The 23,349-nt window shown below is 38.9% G+C and overlaps 1 non-coding gene across 1 annotated transcript; it reads left to right on the forward strand.

Annotated features, from left to right (window-relative positions):
• Nucleotides 1-317: 317 nt before the first annotated feature.
• Nucleotides 318-424, forward strand: LOC127124497 (small nucleolar RNA R71). Its single transcript, XR_007803981.1, has one exon. It is a non-coding gene; the product is annotated as a small nucleolar RNA R71 (small nucleolar RNA).
• The last annotated feature ends 22,925 nt before the right edge of the window (nucleotides 425-23,349 follow it).

Genomic DNA, 23,349 nt, shown 5'->3' on the forward strand with positions numbered 1-23,349 from the left:
GTTTGCACTCTGTGTGGACTACTATTGTAGTGTTAGTGTTTGTAGACATATGTTCGATCTTAAGGGCTAAAGCGTCCATTTTCTCCTGCATCATGTCCAGAGAGCTTATCTCATGTATTCCACCGTGGGTCTCCTTTTTCTCTATTGATGCTCGTTTAGTTCCCCATTGGTAATGGTTTTGGGCCATATCCTCAATTAGGTCACAAGCTTCAGGGTAAGGTTTGTTCATCAGCGCGTCACCTGCGGCAGCGTCAATGCTCATCTTGGTGTTATAATGGAGTCCATTGTAGAAGGTGTGAACGATCAACCATTGTTCTAGGCCATGGTGTGGACAGACTCTTAATAGTTCTTTATATCTCTCCCAAGCTTCAAAGAGAGATTCTCCTTGGTTTTGAGTAAATCTACTTATTTGGTTTCGAAGAACAACAATATTACTAGGGGGAAAATATCTAGAAAGGAATACCTCCTAAGGTCTTCCCAGGTATTTATTGAATTAGCTGGAAGTGAATCTAACCATGAACGTACTCTATCCCTAAGGGAGAAAGGAAATAATCTCAAACGGATCGCATCTGGTGAAGCACCATTGGATTTAAAGGTGTCAACCAGTTGGATAAAGACTTTTAAATGTTGATTTGGGTTCTCAGTAGCGAGACCCGCAAATTGGTTTTGTTGCACTAATTGCAACAAAGACGGTTTTAGTTCGAAATTATTGGCAGGAATAAAGGGGTTTACTATACTAGAACTAGGTTCCTCGTAAGAGGGTTGGGCAAATTCCTTAAGAGGTCTTCGGTCGCGATTCTCGACCATAGCTTTCTTAGTTCGGATGAGTAAGAGGCGTGCACGAGTGTAACGTTCGGGTTCCGCTAAAGGATCTACTAAATTTCCGGTACTACGGGTTTTTCGCATTTACCGACTAATAATGCCTTAGTCTAGACGGTGTAACAACAGGGTACGAAATTTGACAAAGTTGGTCCCCGGCAACGGCGCCAAAAACTTGATCGGTGAATTCCCAAGTGCACGAATCGCGTCAGAGTAATATAAAAGAACATCGATCCCACAGAGATCAAATCGTCAATCTATCGATTACTACCGTTACGATGTTTATCTAAGACGGTATAAAAGAGATATTGATGTTGTGAAATAACAGTAAATAATAAATGCAGTGCAGATAAAGACAAGTTTGAATGTATATCACGTCAGTTAAGTGATGTTTCGATTGTCTAAATAGAACTACTTATGAGGCAATATTTTCTACTCTTGAAAAGAATCCATTTAACAGGAACTGTCAGTTTCGCGTATTCAGAACCGAATTTACCCTTAAATTAAGGCCTTTTATTGTCACTTATAAAAGGTGCGTAGAACGCTAAAGTAGTAAACTTATTTTTAAGAAATAAGACTCGTAAACTTAGTTGAAAAGTGATTTTGATTTGGAAAGTTTTACCCAAGGAGTTTCCTGATTTTAAATCTATCAACGCGTCCGAAAACAGTTTCAAAAATAGTTTTCCTTAAAGTGATAAAAATTCCTAGTTAACTAAGCCAGGGTGCTTTCGCACTCCTTGAATAGTTAAAACTAACCAAGTTCGTTTCAGAAAACTCAAGTTAAAAATCAAAACAACCTTTAAAGTATTTCTACAGATTCAATAGGTGAAACATCTCTTTAACCGTGATCCTTACATTCTAACCTTTAAAAGATATAGCCAGACATGGTAATACCAACAAACACAACGATATTGATCATGATGAAAAGTTGTTTTAGAATGTGAGGCGTAATGGACGAGTAAAGCGTGTAAAAATAAAGCGTGGACAGAAATAAAATAAAGTAAAGCGTGGACAAAAAGTAAATAAAGTAAAGCGTAGACAGAAAGTAAATAAAGTAAAGCGTAGACAGAAAGTAAATAAAGTAAAGCATAGACAGAAAGTAAATAAAGTAAAGCGTAGACAGAAAGTAAATAAAGTAAAGCGAGACAAGTAAATAAATAAAATAAATCGAGACAAGTAAATAAATAAAAGCGATAAATAAGAACCTGCTCCAAACAGAGGCTTTAAATCTGGTACAAGGAAAATAAACCTCTGACTCTGAAGATAAAGACGACAGCAACTCAAAGTGACCCAACTAAATCTCACTAAGGTGCGATAACCCCCCGATGTGACGGATAACCGCTTTTACAAATGATGAATATAGTCTTAGTGTTGTAAACTAAGTTGGATGATTTGAAAATGAAATGGAACAAACTATTTATAGAGAATTTCAGCAGCTTGCAAAGACCATGGTGCCCTCCAACTTCTCTTTAGTGGGAACGTGATTTGCAAAGGTGGCGCCCGCCATCCCTTCATGGCGCCCGCCATGTATGGAAATGGGAAAGATCATGGGAACATGGCGGTTACCTCCTGGTTGAGGGCTGATGAGTCATGGCTTCTCCTATAGCGGCCGCCATGTGCAACGCCATGTGTACAATATTCGCCGAAAAACCCTAATTTTAGGTCATTTTGCTTCGTTTCTTCTAAAAGGGTCCCGAAAGAGATAAATATCTGAAAACAACATAAAAGAGAGCATAATACAAACAAAATGATAATAAAGTCCTAATAAACATGTGAAATCCGAGTCAAAAACACGGTGTGATTCAGTGTGATCAACAAGCTGATCAACAATCTTCTTCAAAACAACGGAAGGTTGAGGCATGCTAGAAGATGAAACCTCTGGCTCTATCTGTCTCTTTGCCACTCAGTCTTCAAGTAGCTCAATAAGTGCATCTTTATCCTTAGACTCCAACTGGAACTCTTCATGCTTCTTGCTCAAAGCACGGAAATGCTCTTCCCACATATCGTTCTCTTGCTTCATCTTGACGAGCGCGTCTTCCAACTCCTCTATATCTTGGTTAGGGAGAGTTAATGGCTCCACCACAACCATAGACATAGGTATTTCACAAGGATAAGGCATCTTCAACTCCAAAGCTCTCTTCTTCACCCAAAGAGTGTAAGCTTCCAAAGCTACACAATTGCGCGGACCAAGCTCAGATCTTCCTTTCCTGTGCACATTATACCAAGCATGCACAATCTTCTGCTTCAAATGTTAGGGATGTTTACCCTCTTGATGGAAAAGAACTTCTAACAAAGTGTTATTAGGTTTGTCTCTCAAGGGGAACCCAAGTTGACGACGAGCCAAAGCAGGGTTGTAGTTAATTCCTCCTTGTGTACCAATGAGAGGCACATTAGAGAATTCACCATAGCTATCAATAATATCCAAACTGCCCAATGAAGGATCATACCAAACTATATCATCATTAGTGAGAAACATAAGTCTCTAAGACTACCTTAGACATTGTTTGTTCTCCACAAAAGCAGATGTCTGAGGCAAGTGCGAAATAAACCACTTGTACAGAAGAGGAATACAATAGACAATAGTTCCACCACCCTTAGAATTCCTTAGATGCAAAGAGAAATGCATATCACCCAACAAAGTAGGCACATGATTCCCAATCAAGAAAAGTATAATGGCGTTAACATCAACAAAACCGTCAATGTTAGGGAACAAAGATAATCCATAGAGGAGCAACACAAATATAACTTCAAAAGCATCCACACTACCAGCTTGAGCAAAAGCAGTAGCTTCCTTGATGAGGAAATCAGATGGTAACCCAAACAATCCTCCTTTCTTCACCCAATGAGCCTCTATCTAAGACTTCTTCAAGTGAAGAGCTTCAGCAATAATACTAGATTGGAGAATCTCCTCCAATCCACTAAAAGGAACTCTACTAGAAACAGGTATCCTCAAAAGATGAGAATACTCCTCCAATTCATGGACATCTGAAACTGTACTTCTTAATGTTCATTCATCCACAATTCATGGTCTGAAAATATTTGCAAATAATACCTCAGTTCCTTGAAATTTTGTGTGATGCATGTTATGATGCGCATGAATGCATCAATGCAACAATCACAAATAAGGGATCACACACAAGGAAAGAAAACAAAGGTCAAGGGATGAATCAAGTCATTATCAAGATCAATCATCCATTTTGGTGGATTATGGTTTACCCCTTATCAACACCCAAGTTCCATTGATATCGACAAGACTTGATTGGATCAACCAAGAATCAAGGGTTTGTTGTAACTCACGAGCATGGAGTCTGGGTAAGAACCATCCCAAAGGAGTGAACTAAGGATGAAAACCTGTAGATCATATTCTAAAAAGTTTCCAGAGTCTTAATTCCATCTATCGGATATTACAGGTTAAGATGACTGACTCATCGACCCATAATATTCTCAAGAGAAACTCGTCTGAGTGTAGTATCGCGTAACAACTATTATCAAGTTTACACTTGAATAGTTTCTACACTACGTCCTAAATAAGCCAAGAGAGGATAAATGTATTAAGGTCCTCAGCTTCTCGGACCCAAATTAGAGATAGTAATGCCTAACCACAAATACTTGTGTGACATTTCCAAATCCAAAAGAGTCTCCACTGAGCAGATGGATCTCAAGCCAACTTGTTAAGGACTACTCCACACAAGTCGATCATGACTATACCATCCTCCTATCTTAATTGCACTCAAGTTCGGGTTAGAACTTATCTCACCACTCAGAGATCACCAAGCACAACAAGCAGATTATATCACACATACATATATACAAACATCACATATATATACAAATATATACACACAAAAAGTAGGCTAAACCCACTGGAGACTACTCCCCAGCAGAGTCGCCACTTAATTTCTGTAGCGGTAAATTCATGAGCACCAAGCTATGGATAAGCTAGACATCAAATAACAAGAGTCGCCATCGTGTTTTTATTGTTTTCAAGGGAAAAGGGAAAAAGTACGAACAAAACCCAAAAGTAAGAAGTTTTCAAATCAAAACTAATAAAATGTCAGAGATTACAGGTAAGGGGGTTGGTTACACAGAGGCAATGTGTTAGCACCAAAAGTGTCCTAGTTACTCCTAGGGAGCCCTTTTTGTGTGCATATGTATTTGGTACAAAAATGATATTTACAAACAAATAGGATGGGGGATGAGAAAAGAATTCAATTAATTATTTTTTGTGTTTGGCAAGACCTTCGGACTTGTGCCTACGTACCAACATAAAAACGAGGGATCAAAACCTCGTAGTTCGTGATACAAATTTCAAAGTGGATGCATTGCTTTTAACAAAAATTAAGTTTGAAAGGCACAAAGGCATGCAAATGGTTTGAATGGGTTAGTTATTTTTGGCTTTTCTGAAAGTTTAAGTCAAGTATAATTAAGTTTATTTACAAGTTTGATTTAAGAAAAGAAGTTTGAAAATGCAATGGCATAAGGCCAAAGTTTCTATCTTTTTACAACGTTGTCAAAGTTTAGAACAAAATAAGTTCAAAAAAAGAAAATTTTGAAAAGGGAGGGAGAGATTTTGAAATTAAAGAAATGGGGAGAAGATGAAGAGACTAATCCTATGCACAAAATTAAAAGTTAAGAGTTGAAAAGATCTGACCGATGGGTAGCGATCCAATAGGCAAGAATGCCATATAGAAACCCCAAATCCCCTTGGACATTTAGAACTAAGCAACACACAAATGCACAATTATATTAATCTTGAAGAGCAAGGGCATCAAATAAAGATGGCCACATACAAGATTTAGCCACTCCATGTTCTTCTTCAAATTAGCCCATATAACAGATGAATTCCACAAGTCACAGGTTCAAAATAGCAGCTTCACAATGATCATGTTGTAGATGAACTCAAAGGGATCTTAAATGATGTATAAGATGAAGTTCCAAATTGCAAGCACTGGGTTTCACAATAAGTTGGCATTGGCCAAGTCCTTTAGCGTAGGAATGTTGCCTAAATTCTAAGTCCATTTGTCCAAGATCAACCCAACAGTCCACACAAAAGTTTTTTAGGGGTTTTGTTGTTATTATGTACATTAGTGGTCAAAGACCACACAAACAAGCAAAGTATACACAAACAAGATATATCACTCAATATGGTCCAAATGGACAAAGTGAAAATTGCATTAAAATAAACAATTAGAATGGTATGAATAATGGCAAATGAATAAAGGCTAAAATTAAATGACATTAAAGTAAATGGCTTGAAATTAAAAGTTAGTTGTTAATGAGTTAGAAGTTAGTATTATTTTGCTTTTGCTTTTCATTTTTAAGTCATTCTTTGGAGAACACTCAACCCACTTATCACAAGCATGATTCCTTGAGTCAAGACATCTTCCAAAGGAAGGAAAAAAGGCCAAGTTTCCACACGATACCATGAAAGAGGGGAGACTTACAATCTCACTAACTAGAACGCTATGCCTTTTGTGTCACAAATTTAGCGCTATGTTAAGGAATCGTAATTGGACTTATTTAGAAGTCACAACTATTTGAGGTCGGGCAATAGAATTTTGGTGTTAATGCATGTTTGAGACATAGTATAATGGACTATGCTCATGAAACATACCACACACACAAAAAATATGCAAAAGAGGTGGCCGAATCTCATCCATACTCATGTTGATTTTTCAATCAACTAGCCTTAGGACTTTGAGATATCATAGACCAAATGATATGAATGCATAAAGAATGCGAGTAAGATGAAGAGAGAGGGGAATGGATCAAAACTCAAATTGGTCAAAGGAGGACTTTTACCAAATTAATATCATCCATTCATTTTGTGAGATGGAATGTACATTCCATCAATCCCTTTAAATCCAATGATATTAACTTGACAAAGTCAAATCAAGCTTGACCAAGGCCCAACAACAAGAGTCAAACTCAAACAAGCCATCACAATTGGTCAACACAATTAATTGACATTTATTCAAATTAAAAAAATACTAAAATAAGGCAGTTAAATTAAATATGGTTTGTCAAGTTCCTAAAAACTCATCAAAATACTAAAGAAATGTCCATGAGATTTATCATAGGTCAAACAAGGTCAAAGGACCTTGGAGAAAAAATTTCAGAAATTTTAAAGACTTAAAAGTATTTTTAAACAATTAAAAATAATCACAAAATCAATTAAATCATGAAAAATATTAATAATGATCCAAAAAATAATTTTAATTCAGAATATGAAAGAGGAAATTATTTGAAATTATTTGGTGAAACTCTCATATTTTTTGGATCAATATTAAAATTAATATGAATTAATGAAAATAAAAGGATCAAAATGAAAATCAGAAAATAGCAAAAAACGTGGACCATTTGATCTCCCTCATTAATTGAGGTGGCAGATCAAGTGGTCCTCAGCACGCTTTCCACCGTGGACTTAAGTCAATGCGCCACAGGGATGGTAATCATAACCAACACGTGAGATTAAAACATTTGAAAAGGATCCTATGGTTGGAGACGTGCCAACACACGACCGGAGCTATAACTCCGTGTAACACCTCAAAATTTGTCCTCCTCTTCTTGGGACTAGTTTGATACATTGCATTTCATTTTAGGACATTAGGCATTGCATTTTTGCATATCATATGAAAATAAGAAAAGTCATCCTCCAAGGTCTTTTCAGAAGATGGAGAGGTTGCATGATTCAAGCCTGAGGGTTACTATGAACTGAGGATCAACCATCTGAGGGCATGGGCTTCAATTAGGGTTTTCTTGGTTCTTCAAGGAGGTTGAGTATTATATTGTTTGCAAGGATACATTATCATCATCATGGTTTTATCATCATCCAGGGTTTCATGATTCATGCTCAGGTTCCTTTGGATTAGGGTTTTGACCTCTGGTCAACCCTAATCAATGATATTCTTCCAGCCAGAGTTTCTCAAGGAGATAAGATATTTGCTGATGATGAGGATCACATGGTCATTATATTGAGCTTACATGAGCTAGGGTTGCATTTTTGAGCATTTTCCTCAAGTGGTAGAGGCTCAAGCTGATCAGGGCATTTTAAGGTCATCTGAGGACCACAAAAGTCAACTGTGCAATAACTGAGGGCTATGAGGTGGGGAAATGAGTTGAGACACCTCAATCATGTTCAAAAGAGGTTCATTTGTCATTTCAAACATCTATCTTGAAGATTTTGAAGTCATGGCAAAAGTTTCCAAAAATGGAAAGTGACCTGTAATTAAAAGTTTCCAAAAATGGCAAGTTCTTGGTCCACATTCAACTTGACTTATCAACATCAAATAAGCTTCAAATGGATTTTTGGTGAATATTAAAGTTGAAGATCTTTCTCTCCCCTTTTCAAAAAGTCCTATTTCATGATCATCTGATGATTGGTTGAGAAGTTATGGCCAAATGATCACAAAGTGTACATGGAAGTTCAACATGGCATAACTTTTGATTCAAAACTCCAAATTGGTCCATTTTTTTTGCAAAATGCTTGTCTTGACCAATACTTTTTAAATGAAGCCTTGCCTTTCATGGAAGAAGCTCATAGGCTCACCTATTCACACATGTATATTTTGGAGGGAAATTCAAGAATTCAAATTTGGTTGATGCTACAAACAAAATACCACTTCCATTGTGTTTATTAGATGATTTTAAGTGGATTTGCACCTCAACATGGCACTGCTCACATGCACATGTCCATGCATAAACTCACTTTTCATTTTTTGCAATTCACTTCATGACTCACTAATCCTAATTAACCATTGTCTAATTTTGATTACAGCATCATTAGTGAATCATGTAAAAGCCTAAACATAACTGTTTTTGTTCAGAATAACAGAATTTGGATCAAAATTTCATTTCCCTCTCAATTTTCTCTCTCTTCAATTTTCAAATTTCTTCATACAATTCCACAAAATTCTTGCATAATCATGTTTATCATGCATCATTGATGAAGAATCATCATCTGGTTTGAAGAATACAATGCAGATTCGAGCTCCACAAGTGCAATCTCATATCCATGGATTTCTGAAATTGAAGAGAATTCAAGCTGTTTCCATTGCCAATTCTTGCACAAAGCTTCAAGACACGTATAGAGGAGTAGATCTGAAGCTCCATAGCAGCTGAGGACACGGTTTTTGATCACTGCAAGTTCAGGTAGGTGAAATTCGATCTTCACCATCTGCTGTTTCATGTACATAAACCTGTAGATCTTTTGATGCTGATGATTCTGATAGCTTTAGATTTTGATTTGGTTAAGTATTGCTCAAGATATGTTGATTTAAAGTTTTGATTCCAAAAATGTTTTCGCTCGATCCGGTTGATCCATGAAGTTTTAGGCTAAATGAGCATGATATTCTTGATCCTTGTTGAAAGAGCTTTCCAACCAAATGCATTTCATTGAATTCTGGAAATTTTGTTCATGAATCTCCGCCTGGTTGGCCGGAGAAGACGGTTCTTACCGCCGTCCTCCGCCGTCTAGTAATTGACCTAGGGTTTCGCTGTGTCAGCGCTTGCGTGTGTGCCTGTTGTCCGTTTCATTGGACCTCGTTGCTTTGACTAGGCTTGCATGGCATTAGACTAATGATGTGGCTTCCACGCGTTTAATGAAACGCAACGCTTCATGCGCTCTTGAGCCTGGCTTTGCATGTGTTCGATTCTCCACTGGCGCATGTTTTCTGATTTTTACTTGAGCGCACCTTATCCTAGCCAGCGTAGGTTCGATACCTGGCGCAAGCATTTTGTAAATTCCAATTTGATTTCTCATTTGACTTGCCATGCGTGGGTTCAAATCTGACTTCATGCACATGCTGATTTTGTTCAAATTTTGTTTTCCATATTATTTTCATATTATTTCATTTTATTCATTCAACTTCAAAAAATCATTAAAAATAGTAAACATGTCCAAATTGATCCAAACTTTTTTTCACATGCTTGTGTTAATGTCTATTATTTTTTGATGTTAATTTCATGAATTGTATGTTTCTGGATTTTTACTTTGTGATTGTTTGTTTGAACATGATGCCAAAATGATATGTTGCATTCATTTGATTGTAAAATGCTCATGGTTTATCCAATTGATGTGAAATTTGACATGCTTAATCCTAACATGTGATATGATTTTTGGGCTTTGGTTTGAGATTTTTATCATATGCCATCACTGCTTTGGACACATGAACATATGGTGTGACAATTTGTGTCACATATTTGATGTTGCATTTGTGCATTTTCATTTACATGTCATTTGAGCTCTTCTGGATTCAATTTTTTGCATGATGTTTGTTCATAACATGATAAGCTTGTATAAAATTTTTTATGATCATTGGATTCTTTTATGTTTTAATTTGGATTTTCTAATTTGATTGTCCAATTGTGTGCACCTTTGCTTGCCTCGGCTTTACATGAATCATTTGATGGCTTTGCCTTAGGAATTGGTCTTGTTCCTTTTGAGGACACTTCCTTGTTTGATTGAACATGCTTTGTACAAAATATTGACTTCTGCTTTGGTTATTTGAGTTGCTTTTGAGCTTGGTCTTTGCACTTGCAATTTGCACACTTACTAATTGAGCTTTGTGTTTCAGGTTTGAGCATTTGGTCCTAATGGTTGGTTTGGTCTCATTATTTGAGATGCCATTTGCTTTGATCACTAACTCTTGTTGTGTTGTAGGTCAATGGATGTAATGAACTCACTTGAGTGCTTGCACTTATGACTTGCATTGTGTAGATATTGGAAAGTTCCACTGTTGTTGTCTGTTTGGTTTTCTGAATACACTATTAACTGTTTGGCTTTTGTACAGGTACATTAGTTGCTAGCTCTTGCTTTTGCTTTGCTTTGGAGTGTGGTTGATACACCACTTAGGTAGCCACTCTTTTTCTCCATGTAGTCTGGAAGTCCTGCCACCTTTTTGGCAGGCATTTGGCTGAAGTCCTCCTTAAGAGGCCATGATTGTGATTGTTTACATTTGTGCTAAAGACCTCCAAGTGAGGCATGTTACTTGTTAAGTCCTCCTAAGTGAAGAGGCAATTGACAGATAGAAAGGATTAGTAATCAATCCCCTGTTATTCAGTGAGTCGTCCATTATGCTTGCACTACGTGCTGATGCTCTTGAACAAATACCCAAGATCTTTGTATAGAGTCAGTCAAGTGGAATAGGGTCCCTCTTTCTGGATCCCCACGCCTTCTTTGATTTGAGCTCACCCAGGCCAGGGTTAAGAGCATGAGGTCTCATCCTCATTACCTTTCATCAGCTGCACCCTAACTCTCAATGTTAGTGGTTAAGAGCTTCAGAATACCCTTACAGTTTTGGCTTGTTTGTCGAGGTTGATATGACCCCTCTTGACTAAAGCCCAACCATTTGTCTGAGCCTCTTGATTGTATATAGTGAGTGATGCTTGTTCACTTGTGATGATGTTTATTTGCTGTTTGAGCTGACTTGCTTCCTGTGTGAGTTAGGTTCTGATTAGAGACCTCAACTTAGGGATCGTTTGCATGACAACTTTTAGGCTCGAGTCGTAGTCTCCTTATTAGTTTGTTGTCTCCCTAGTCTCTGGTTAGGAGAGAGTTTTACCCCTGTTAAGGGGAACTACGTCGCCCTGATTCTCATACAAGATGAGATACGTAGGCAGGAGGTCGAGCGAGATCTCTCCTGGCACCTTTTTTCTTTTTCCAACCTTTTTTGTTGTTTTGGTTTTGTGTGTGCGCATTACCCTTATTCCCGACTTAGGGATATTGTTTGTGTGTTAACTATTGGGTTCGAGTTCCAGACTCCCTATTAGTTTGTTCTTTCCCCTGTTAAGGGGAACTACGTCACCCTGATTCTCATACCAGATGAGATACGTAGGCAGGAGATCGAGCAAGATCTCTCCGGGCAACCTTTTCTTTTTTTGTGGCAATTATTAGGCTCGAGTTCCAGACTCCCTATTAGTTTGTTGTTCACCCTTTTTCTTTTTCACCTTTTTTGTTTTTGAGTGTGTTCAACCTTGTTCTTTCTTTTGACGTCTCAGCGTCTCTTGTTGTTTTTGTGACAGCTATTAGGCTCGAGTTCCAGACTCCCTATTAGTTTGTCAATCTGATAACCTTTGTCTTTGGTGTTCGCTGGTTAGCGTGTGCTATTTGTTTGGAGTCGAATGTAAGCCCATGTATTGGCATTCTGTTTCCTTGTTTTTGTTGTTTGGAGTCGGATGTAAGTCCATGTTTGGCATTCTGTTTCCTTTTGTGTTTGTTTGGAGTCGGATGTAAGTCCATGTATTGGCATTCTGTTTCCTTTTTTAGTGTTTCTTTTGACGTCTCAGCGTCTCTTTTCGGTGTTTGTTTCGGCGTGCGTTAGCCGAGCTACGAGTGCTCTGATTCTTACTCTGGATAGAGAAGATACATAGGCATAGGATGCGATGTCCTAGCGAGCATGTCTCATTTCCCCCGAACTACGTTGACTCTGATGTTGTTTCTGACAAACTACGTAGGCCCAGGATGCGACATCCTGCCGAGTCCATTTCCTCCATCTTCTTTCACCTGTTTACTATTCCAGTGTGTGCATTCTCGTCGAGCAGTTTATTAGCAACCTTTTCCTATTCTTTTGAGCGTGGATCCCGTCGAGTACGACGGACGTGAGGGGTGCTAATACCTTCCCCTTGCGTAACCGACTCCCGTACCTTGCAATCTCTGGTCGTAAGACCGTTCCTTTCCCTTTCCTTAGGTTAGTCCTGCGCTTCCTTTCCGTCATAGGATGAATAGCGTCGGTGGCGGCTCTGTAAATTTATTTTTTTCCGCCGGTTGTTTTTCGCGTTGCGACACTCCAGTCTTCTTCTCCGGTGGACCTCACTGGACTGGTCCACCCTCAACCATCACCAAAATAAAAAATGAGGACATGATCTGAAAGAAAAAATGGCGTAGAACACGAATCTGACCTCAATTTCAGCTAACTCCAAATATATAAAAAGATATAAGGAGTTGAATTTTGAGGTGTGTCAACTGAGTTGCTTAGATTTGACCTCTAAGAAACTCGATCTTCTTGCCTACATTGGTAGGACTTCAGACAACCAAGATCCAAGATAATTGAGTAGAATTGAGTGAGAATATAAGAGATGAAGTTTTCTAAAAATTACCTTCAATGCTATGCAGTTCTTGATTTTGCTTACGCCAAACACGATCTAATCACACTTGAGAAGTTAGCAGGAAGTGATTAAAGAGGTTGCAAGGCTTTGGATCCTGGAGTTCTTGAATCTCCAACAGTTGAGATTCAAACTCAAATTTTAAATTGAAATTTCTCAGGTTTTCCTTTAGAATGAGAAGGTTTTAATGAGGGGCAAAGCTGGCGCGCCAAGTGTTGTTCAAATGAGCTCAGAGGCCTTCTATTTATAGCCAAAGGGAATGATATTTGCACACTTCAAATATCTATCCAAAATTAGCAATGTTGATGACACGAGTGCATGGGCATGTGCAAGCCCATGATGCAATGCAAAAAGGTCCAAAATGATTCCAATTGAGGTCTGAATGAAGCTTGAATGGCAAGGCATTGTGAACTGAAGTTTATGCAATTGATTCTTTCCAATGATGCAGCCCTGGTAAAGCCATGCGTAGACCTAGCAATCCTCATCCAAAATGCATGAACTTGGGTTCTTTGGAAAGCTTGGATCAAGGGGAACAAGTTTTATGTTCAACACTTTTTCATTTGGAGCTTGGAACATGGAGAACTTTGAGGTGGAAGTTTGGAAATTTCAACATGTTGAAATTTTTTTTAAGTGTCAAGCCATATATCTCAATATTCCACCTTGCTTAACTTTTTATGTGAGCTTCAAATGAGAAACGTGTCTTCATAAAAGTTGTAGCTCTTTCAAAGACCTTCAAAATGGTCACCAATTTCATGTCATTTTGATTTATAATGATAGAGTTATGCATTTTTGAAGTTTGGAAAAATCACTTGTTCAATGGTATAGGTCAAAAATGACCTATAATGTATCCTCATATCACATGCTCATAAAAGTTGAATTAGATCTCACTCCAAACATAAAATTTGAAATAGACATCTTGAATTTGATTGTACAACTTAGAAATCTTTCATCTCATAAAAAATTGAGCAAGTTATGACCTTGGGAATTTGACTTTTAAATTAGGGTTTAGACAAAATGACCTATAATGTTCCAACATAGAAAATGATTTTCCAAGCAAAACTAGCTCTAGGTCTCAACATGAAAGTTGTTTGGAATGTCACGTAGAGTAACATTTCTCTTGGAATAATTTTCATATGGTGAAAATTGTAGGAGATAGGGTCTAGGGAGAACCAGTTTTGATCAGATGAATTCATCTGGCCAACCACCATCAACCAACTTGCTAACCTTCAATTCTTTTGACTTTACTGGCTCATGGTAGATCATATATGCATATGATGATGAATTTTGAAGTGCCCCTTGAGAAATTTGATCAATTGGTGAGATAACGTATTGGAGAAGTTACTCAAGATACCCAGTCAAACTAGGGTTTCCAAGGCAAATCACCTTCAAACTTTTGAAGAAAACTTGATCAATACAACATGTAGAGGTCAATGGAACTCATATATGATGCTCATAACCATTCTTAGATCAATTCATGGTTGTGCTCTTTGTCATGAGGGTCTCAAACCCTAGATATGAACTTGATAGATCAATGGAGATCATGCCCCCCCTACAAAAGAGTTAGGCAAATGCAAAGACATATTTTTGGTATTTTGGTTAGTAAAATCATGATATACAAGTATGATACAATCACATAGTGCTTGGTGATCTCTCCCAAAACAAACCCAATAAAAGAGGGGTAAGGAGGATGCCAAGGTATGACCCCAATGCTAATGCTTATGATGAAATTGCATGAGGGATCTTAGGGTCAAAATTGGGGTCTTACAGCTGCCCCTATTTAAGGACATTCTAACTGAGGAGGCGAAGGTTAAAATCTTCATGTCGACTCAGTAGAATGAGCTTAAATAACAACATATAGAAACAAATTTTGGTCCCTAAGAGACCTCATGGTGCATATGGATGCAAAAGTAAATTCTTGGTGGGGAAATATTGCCACAAAGGAAAAGAAATCAGAGACCGAAAGTCCGCAGGAGTATAATGCATTCCTTAAGGAAAAATCACTGGGGAGACAGAGACTCTGGGGGATAAAAGGGGTTATGCGTAGGCCAGGCTACGACTTAAAACTACTGGGGGACTCGAGGAATTCCATACAAAAATGGAAAGACTCAGCCGGGGAAACAAAACTTTTGCAGGAAAAGCGAGTATATCAGGATAACACTGAAGTACTCGAATCATGCAGGGTAAGTGATTTCACTAAGGAAACATGCACTCAACTCGACTGGGGAAGAAATAAACTTCAACACAGGAGGAGTAGAAATCTATTATCTACTACATGTTACTGGGTGAGGAGATAATAAAGATCTGACAGACAGGACATCCGTCATCGGTTAGGACGAACATATCAAGGATTGCCCACTGAGAATCGCCAGGAAGGAGTATTCATTACTGGTTACTGGGTAAGAATAAACCTTGCTGAGGAAAACTGCAGAAAATAGGATTTACAACTACCGATTACTGGGCAGAAGACCAAAGATGAGAATATCAGTCATCCGTTAGGATGAACATATCAAGGATAAACTTAACAGGGAAGAAAATCTGTCATCAGTTAAGATGAACATATCAAGGATACACTTGCCTGGGATTGTCAAGGAGGATATCCGTCATCGGTTAAGATGAACATATCAAGGATAAACCAACTGAACAAGAAGTAGGAATTACATCTATCGAATGCTGGATAGAAGAACATCAAAGTGAAAATTCGTCACCAGTTAGGATGAACATATCAAGGATAGACTCTGTGAGGGGAGAAAATAGGGATTACATCTATCATTAACTGGATAGAATACTGTCGAAGAGAAAATCCGTCACCGGTTAGGATGAACATATCAAGGATAGACTCTACGGAAAAATTAGGGTTTACAACCACCGGTTACTGGATAGAATACCACAAAGAGAAGGAAACCCGTCATTAGTTAGGATGAACATATCAAGGATTAACTCTCTGGGGAACACAATAGGGATTACAACTACCTTTTTACTGGGTAGAACACCAAGGATTAGAATACCTGTCATCGGTTAGGATGAACATATCAAGGATAGACTCAGGCGGGGGAGAGAAAGATATTCGTCACCGATTAGGGTGAACATATCAAGGATATACTTCCTGGGGAATCAGAAAAAAATGAATCCACCGGGGACTCCACTGCTGGGAAAACTGGGATACTTTTGTCGGGTATTGGGCAAGAAGTAAAAAACTGCAAACTAAGAAGAATATTACCAGTTACTGGGTAACAAACTCTTAGGAGACTCAAAGCATCTATCTAGGTAAGAGCTAGAAAGAGACAATCAATCAAGACTCAACCCAATGAGGACATAACTCAAGGGGAGTGGTTCCATCCAAATAAACAACTGGGGAGGAAACTGAGGTAATAATCATCCACGAGGAAACAACTCAGTGGGGAAGAGGAGAAAGGTTAAAATCTTTCTGCCTAAGGGGATGACGCTCTACAAATGAGGGAGGATAAACATCGAACTCGTATAGGGATAAAGTACCGCCATACAAAGAATGAGAATCTCAAATCGACAAATCAATCAAATATGATGGCACAAATATGCAATTATGAAGTTGTATGAATGTATATATATATATGATGATTATGCTGGCAAAACGATCACGAAGGATACAAAGGTGTCGCAAAGAATTTGAATCATCAGTACAATCCTCAGTCAATCCACAAAAAAGAGGGAGATAACTGCTGGAGAACAGAGAGATCAACAACCCAAAGGATCAAATCTAGCCGAGGGAGGAGATATGCTAAGGAGAGGAATCATTATCAAGTCTGCAGGGAATTTTAGGTCAACACCATATCAAATGGGAGACAACCATACAGAAGATAAACACACATAGCTGCTTAGAAACCAGGAGGAAATTCTGACTGGGAGCGAGTCAGATGGTGACTGGTGGGGAAGCCAATGCGATCTACTGGGGAAAACATCTTACTCTGCTGAAGAAATGTGATCTCCATTGGGGAACACAGTAACACTGTCGGGACATAACATGCCGCAAGGTGCTGAATCAACCAACTTAGCTGGGGAAAAGAATCGGAACTCTGCTAGGGAACAAACACTTCGCAGGGGAACCAGATCAACATAAACAACTAGTGATACTCAAAGGGTTAACTGCTTGGGGAACCTCTGATGTTTCGCACTCAATGACTCGCTGCTCTTTGAAGTGTTGTTGATGCTTCCTTTTAATTGCTTTAAAAATTCTTGCTTTTAAAGATTTTGATTAAAAAATTTAAATTTCCAAAATGATCATAATAAAATTTAAACTATTGGCTGAAGTAAATAAGAGTAGAAATAATTGGACAAAAGCTCAACTTTATTTAATGGTATGGTAGTCTGTAAATGATAAGACTCCATAGATTTTTTACAAAGTTGAAAATGGTAATTTACATGGAAAAGGGTTACATTGAATACAAATGATCCTTAATCCTTCTACCAATTCTTGATATCCACTGTGCTCTTGACCTCTACTGGGATAATGCATCGACGTCAACCTTCGTGCTCAACTAAGGTCTTTCCGATACTAGTCGATCAGCAGACTGCAGTTACTTGCCATAATCCCTAATTTTTGCATAAGTTTCCCCAAGGTGGGGTACTCAACTTATCGGGAAATTCTTTCTGTTTTTATGTCTCTAGTTTTTGCCTAGATCGCTCTTTCAGGTTTTCAATCCACCGAGACACTCATTTTTTCCTAAGTCGCCCTTTCGGGTTTTCAACTTAGCGAACTGTTTTTTTTCTTTTTAGGAGAAGTATTTCTTGACTGCATCTGCGTTCATAGGATGAGTGAACTCTTCACCATCCATAGTTGTAAGAATCAAAGCACCGCCTGAAAAGGCTCTATTAACAACACATGGGCCTTCATAATTGGGAGTCCATTTTCCCCTAGAATCTGATTTGAACGACAAGATCTTCTTGAGCACAAGGTCACCTTCTCTGAACACACGAGGTCTGACCTTCTTATCAAAAGCTTTCTTCATGCTCTGCTGATATAACTAACCATGACACATGGCAGTCAATCTCTTCTCTTCGATCAAATTCAGCTGGTCAAACCTAGTTTGACACCATTCAGCCTCAACCAACTTGGCTTCCATGAGCACACATAATGAAGGAATCTCAACCTCTACGGAGAGCACTGCTTCCATGCCATATACAAGAGAAAGAGGGGTTGCCCCTGTTGAAGTGCGAATGGATGTACGATACCCATGCAAAGCAAATGGGAGCATCTCATGCCAATCTTTATATGTCACAACCATCTTCTGAATGATCTTCTTAATGTTCTTATTTGCAGCTTCAACGACCCCATTCATCTTAGGTTTGTAGGGAGAAGAATTATGATGTGCAATCTTGAAATCTTTACAAAGAGCTTCCACCATATTGTTATTCAAGTTTGATCCATTATCAGTAATGATCTTACTTGGCACACCATAGCGGCATATGATCTGATTCTTGATAAACCTTACAACAACTTGCTTGGTTACATTTGCATACGATGCCGCTTCAACACATTTTGTGAAGTAGTCAATTGCCACTAAAATGAAACGATGTCCATTCGAAGCTTTGGGCTCAATCATCCCAATCATATCAATTCCCCACATGGAGAAGGGCCATGGGGAGGAAATGACATTCAACAGTGTCGGAGGAACATGAATCTTATCAGCATAAATTTGATATTTGTGGCATTTCTTCACAAATTTGCAACAGTCAGATTCCATTGTCAGCCAATAGTAACCTTCTCGCAACATTTTCTTTGCCATTGCATGTCCGTTGGAATGAGTACCAAAGGAACCTTCATGCACTTCAGTCATGAACAAGTCTGCTTCATGTCTATCCACGCATCTGAGCAAAACCATATCGAAGTTTCTCTTGTACAGTATATCACCATTCAAGTAGAAATTTCTGGCTAATCTTCTCAAAGTCTACTTGTCTTTCAAAGATGCCCCAGACGGGTAAATCTGACTTTGGAGGAAACATTTGATGTCGTAATACCACAGCTTCTCGTCTTTGATCTCTTCAACAACAAACACATGGGTTGGCCTATCAAGACGTATCATAGACAAGTTGGGAACTTCATTCCAATACTTCACAACAATCATAGACGCCAACGTTGCAAGAGCATCTGCCATTCGGTTTTCATCTCGAGGGATATGATGAAACTCAACTTTTGTAAAGAAAGTTGAAATCCTCCTCGCATAATCTCTATATCGTATCAAACCGGGTTGATTCATCTCCCATTCACCTTTGATCTGATTCACAACCCAAGTTGAATCTCCAAAGACATCTAAATACCTGATTCTGAGATTCATGGCCTCTTCAAGCCCCATAATGCAAGCTTCATATTCTTCCATATTGTTCGTACACTTGAAAGTAAACCTAGCTATAAATGGTAGATGCGTGCCTTGAGGAGTAATAATCACTGCCCCAATGCCGTTACCATACTGATTAACAACTCCATCAAATATCATGCCCCAACGGGAACCAAGTTCTGGCCCTTCTTCAAGTAATGGTTCATCACAATCTTTCGTTTTCAAGTACAAAACCTCTTCATCAGGAAAGTCATACTGCAGTGACTGGTAATCTTCAATTGGTTGGTGAGCCAAATGGTCAACCAAGATACCACCTTTGATCGCTTCCTGAGATCGGTATTCAATATCATACTTTGATAACAACATCTGCCAATGGGCAATCCTCCCAGTTAAAGCAGGCTTTTCAAATATATACTTGATCGGATCCATTTTGGATATAAACCAAGTGGTATGATTTAACATATATTGACGCAGACGCTTAGCAGCCCAAGCCAATGCACAACAAGTCTTCTCAAGCATAGAATACCGAGTCTCACAGTCGGTGAACTTCTTACTGAGGTAGTAAATTGAAAATTCTTTCCTTCTAGTCTTATCTTGCTGACCAAGAACACAACCCATACTCTCATCAAGCACAATCAGATACATGATCAAGGGTCTTCCTTCAATAGGTGGAGACAAAACCGGAGGCTCAAGCAGATATTCCTTGATAATGTCAAAATCTTTCTGGCAGTCTTCGATCCAATCACATGACTGACCTTTCCGAAGAAGCTTGAATATAGGCGCACATGTCGCAGTCATATGGGAAATGAATCTAGAAATATAATTCAAGCGGCAGAGAAAACCTATGACTTGCTTCTCAGTTTTGGGCGCAGGCATCTTTTGTATTGCTTTGACCTTGGCAGGATCAACCTCAATACCCTTCTCGCTGACAATAAAGCCCAATAACTTACCAGAACGAATACCAAAAGTACACTTATTGGGATTCAAACGGAGTTTATATTTCCTCAAACGCTGGAATAGCTTCAACAAATGCTCAACATGTTCCTCTTCATCAATTGATTTAGCAATCATGTCATCGACATAAACTTCAATCTCTTTATGCAGCATATCATGAAAAAGAGTAGTCATTGCTCTTTGGTAAGTTGCACCAGCATTCTTTAAACCGAAAGGCATCACTCTATAACAGAATGTTCCCCAAGGTGTAATGAATGTGGTTTTCTCCATATCTTTGGGTGCCATCTTGATCTGATTATATCCGAAAAATCCATCCATAAACGAAAAGACTTTGAATTTAGCAGTATTGTCTACCAACTTATCAATGTGTGGCAGAGAAAATCATCTTTCGAATTGGCTTTATTCAAATCTCTATATTCGACACACATGCGGACTTTTCCATCTTTCTTTGGCACAGGCACAATATTGGCCAACCATTGTGGATACTCAGCGGTCACAAGGAAACCGGCGTCAATCTGTTTCTACACTTCCTCTTTGATCTTCACAGCCATATCAGGATGCGTTCTTCTCAACTTTTGCTTGACTGGCGGGCATTCTGGCTTCAATGGCAATCTATGCTCCACAATCTCAGAATCCAAACCAGGCATGTCTTGATAGGACCAAGCAAACACATCTGAATACTCTCGAAGAAGATCAATCAACCCTTCTTGACATCTGGACACAGTCGAGACCCAATCTTGACTTCCTTCAAATCATCCTCGGAACCCAAGTTGACCAACTCAATCAGCTTTTCGAACGGCTGAATGGTTTTTTCATCTTGCTCAAGAAGACGATACAATTCATCACTCACTTCTACATCACTTTCCTCCTTGACCTCAAACACAGGGAATTCAAAATTTGGAGAAGGATAAGGATCATTGTATTCAATGGGGTTAGGAACCAACCTGCACAATGATTTGATATTTTGTTTTTAGAGAAGTGGATTTGTGACCAAATATTATGCAGATGGACAATTATATTGTTTATTTATGTTTTTTGGGATTACCATTTTTAGAATAAAGCAAAAAGTAAAAACAAAACATCATAGATGTGGATGAATAGAATTAATTTTATTAATGATCAATTTGAAAATGCCCAACAATGTTCTCTTCTCCCTTAGGCATAGAAGAAGGATTTTAAAAAAATATAAAAGCAATTACTTAGATCAATGCAAAATAACAGGAATATCAACAGTTGTCCAATTGTTGCAAGCCTTTCCATGTGTCACAAAATTGGTGCATTCTTCCTCTTCGTCATCCTCTAGCACAGCAGCTAAGTGTTGTTCATTGCCATGAATGAACCCTCCGCTATAGAAGCTATATTGCATTTCTTCAGACCTTGCAGTTGATGAACCTTTCTGGAACCCCAAACCGGTTCTGCCTTTGTTGTCGGAGACCTCTATCATGCACCCCCACTGATCAACATTGCCTTCTTCCATAATCTTCTTAGCATCTTTCAAAGAGGACATAGGTGCCCCAACTCTCTTTTCAGCAGCAATAGGTAAGGCCTGGAATGAAGTTCCAACCTCATCCTTAGCTTCAACATAAGAGAAAGATGACAGGTGGCTAACCAACAACGCCTTCTCCCCACCAACAATCACAACCTTCCCATTCTTGATAAATTTGAGTTTCTGATGCAAAGTGGAGGTAACAGCTCCTGCCTCATGGATCCATGGCCTTCCCAACAAGCAACTGTAGGCCGGATGGATATCCATTACTTGAAAAGTAATTTGAAAATCACTTTGACCTATCTTAACTAGAAGGTCCACTTCACCAATAACCGTTTTGCGCGAACCGTCAAAAGCTTTGACAATTACACCGATATACCTCATAGTCGCTCCTTGGTATGATAGCTTTGACAGAGTTGACTTCGGAAACACATTCAGTGATGATCCGGTGTCAACAAGCACATTTGACAAAGCATCCTCTTTGCAATTCATAGGAATGTGCAAAGCCAGATTATGATTTCTACCCTCCTCAGGGAGTTCTTCATCACAGAAGCTAAGATTATTGCATGAAGTGATGTTAGCCACGACATGATCGAACTGATCCACTGTAACATCATGTTCCACAAAAGCTTGCTCGAGAACTTTCTACAATGCTTCTCTGTGCGCTTCAGAATTCATGAGCAGAGACAACACTGGGGTTTTTGAGGGGGTTTGGAGCAGCTGCTCCACCATATTGAACTCACTTCTCTTGATTAACCGAAGCACCTCATCATCATCGTTAGCCTTCAAGTCGCTAGATTCACCAAACTTACCTTTTGAAACACCAACTGGATCTACAACACGCACTTCCACCTTCTTTCCAACAATTGATTCTTCCTTATCCTTTGGGAACATCGGCCCAAACACACGACCACTGCGGGTCACCTTGGTAACATCAGCAATGCTCACCATAGAGCTAGTCGTAGGCAATGGGACCTCTTGACCACCTTCTATCATTAAAGCATTATACTGATACGACACAGCTTTATCAGATGAATAAGGGACTGGGCCCGTTAACCATATAACCAATGCGGATACTGATCTATTGTTGACAATGTTATTGTTGCTGCTGTCGTACTGAATTACCAATCTCTCGGGGTGCTTGAAAATGGGCACTATGACATTTGCATCGTCATCTACGTGACGGGATTGAACAATTTGAATCATGCCTTCATCCATCAGTCGTTGGATGTCCCTTTTCACAACTTCGCAACCCCTCTGATTAACACTATAGATAACACAAATGTCATGGTCGTGTTCACAATCACTTACCAAACAAACATCCCTATGCATATGCATGAAGGATCTCCGGATAAAACGCACATCAAAAACCTTAAACTCACTAGCACAACCATCCACCATATTCACAGAAGAGTTCCCATGGGCGGGTAGCGAATTTGCTTTCACATTCGGCGCACGGTCCTCGAAGGACACCATTCCACTCTTCATCAGTTTTTGAACCTCATACTTGAGCGGATAACAATTCTCAATATCATGTTCGGGTGCTCCTTGATGAAAAGCACGATGGAGCTCAGGCTTGTACCACCATGGAAATGGTTCTGGAATTTGCGACGGGTTTCTTGGTTGGATTAGGTTCTTGAGAACCAAAGAGGGATACAATTTTGCATAAGACATAGGAAT

This window comes from Lathyrus oleraceus, chromosome 2, assembly GCF_024323335.1.
Source record: "Lathyrus oleraceus cultivar Zhongwan6 chromosome 2, CAAS_Psat_ZW6_1.0, whole genome shotgun sequence".
Taxonomy (NCBI): Eukaryota; Viridiplantae; Streptophyta; class Magnoliopsida; order Fabales; family Fabaceae; genus Lathyrus; species Lathyrus oleraceus.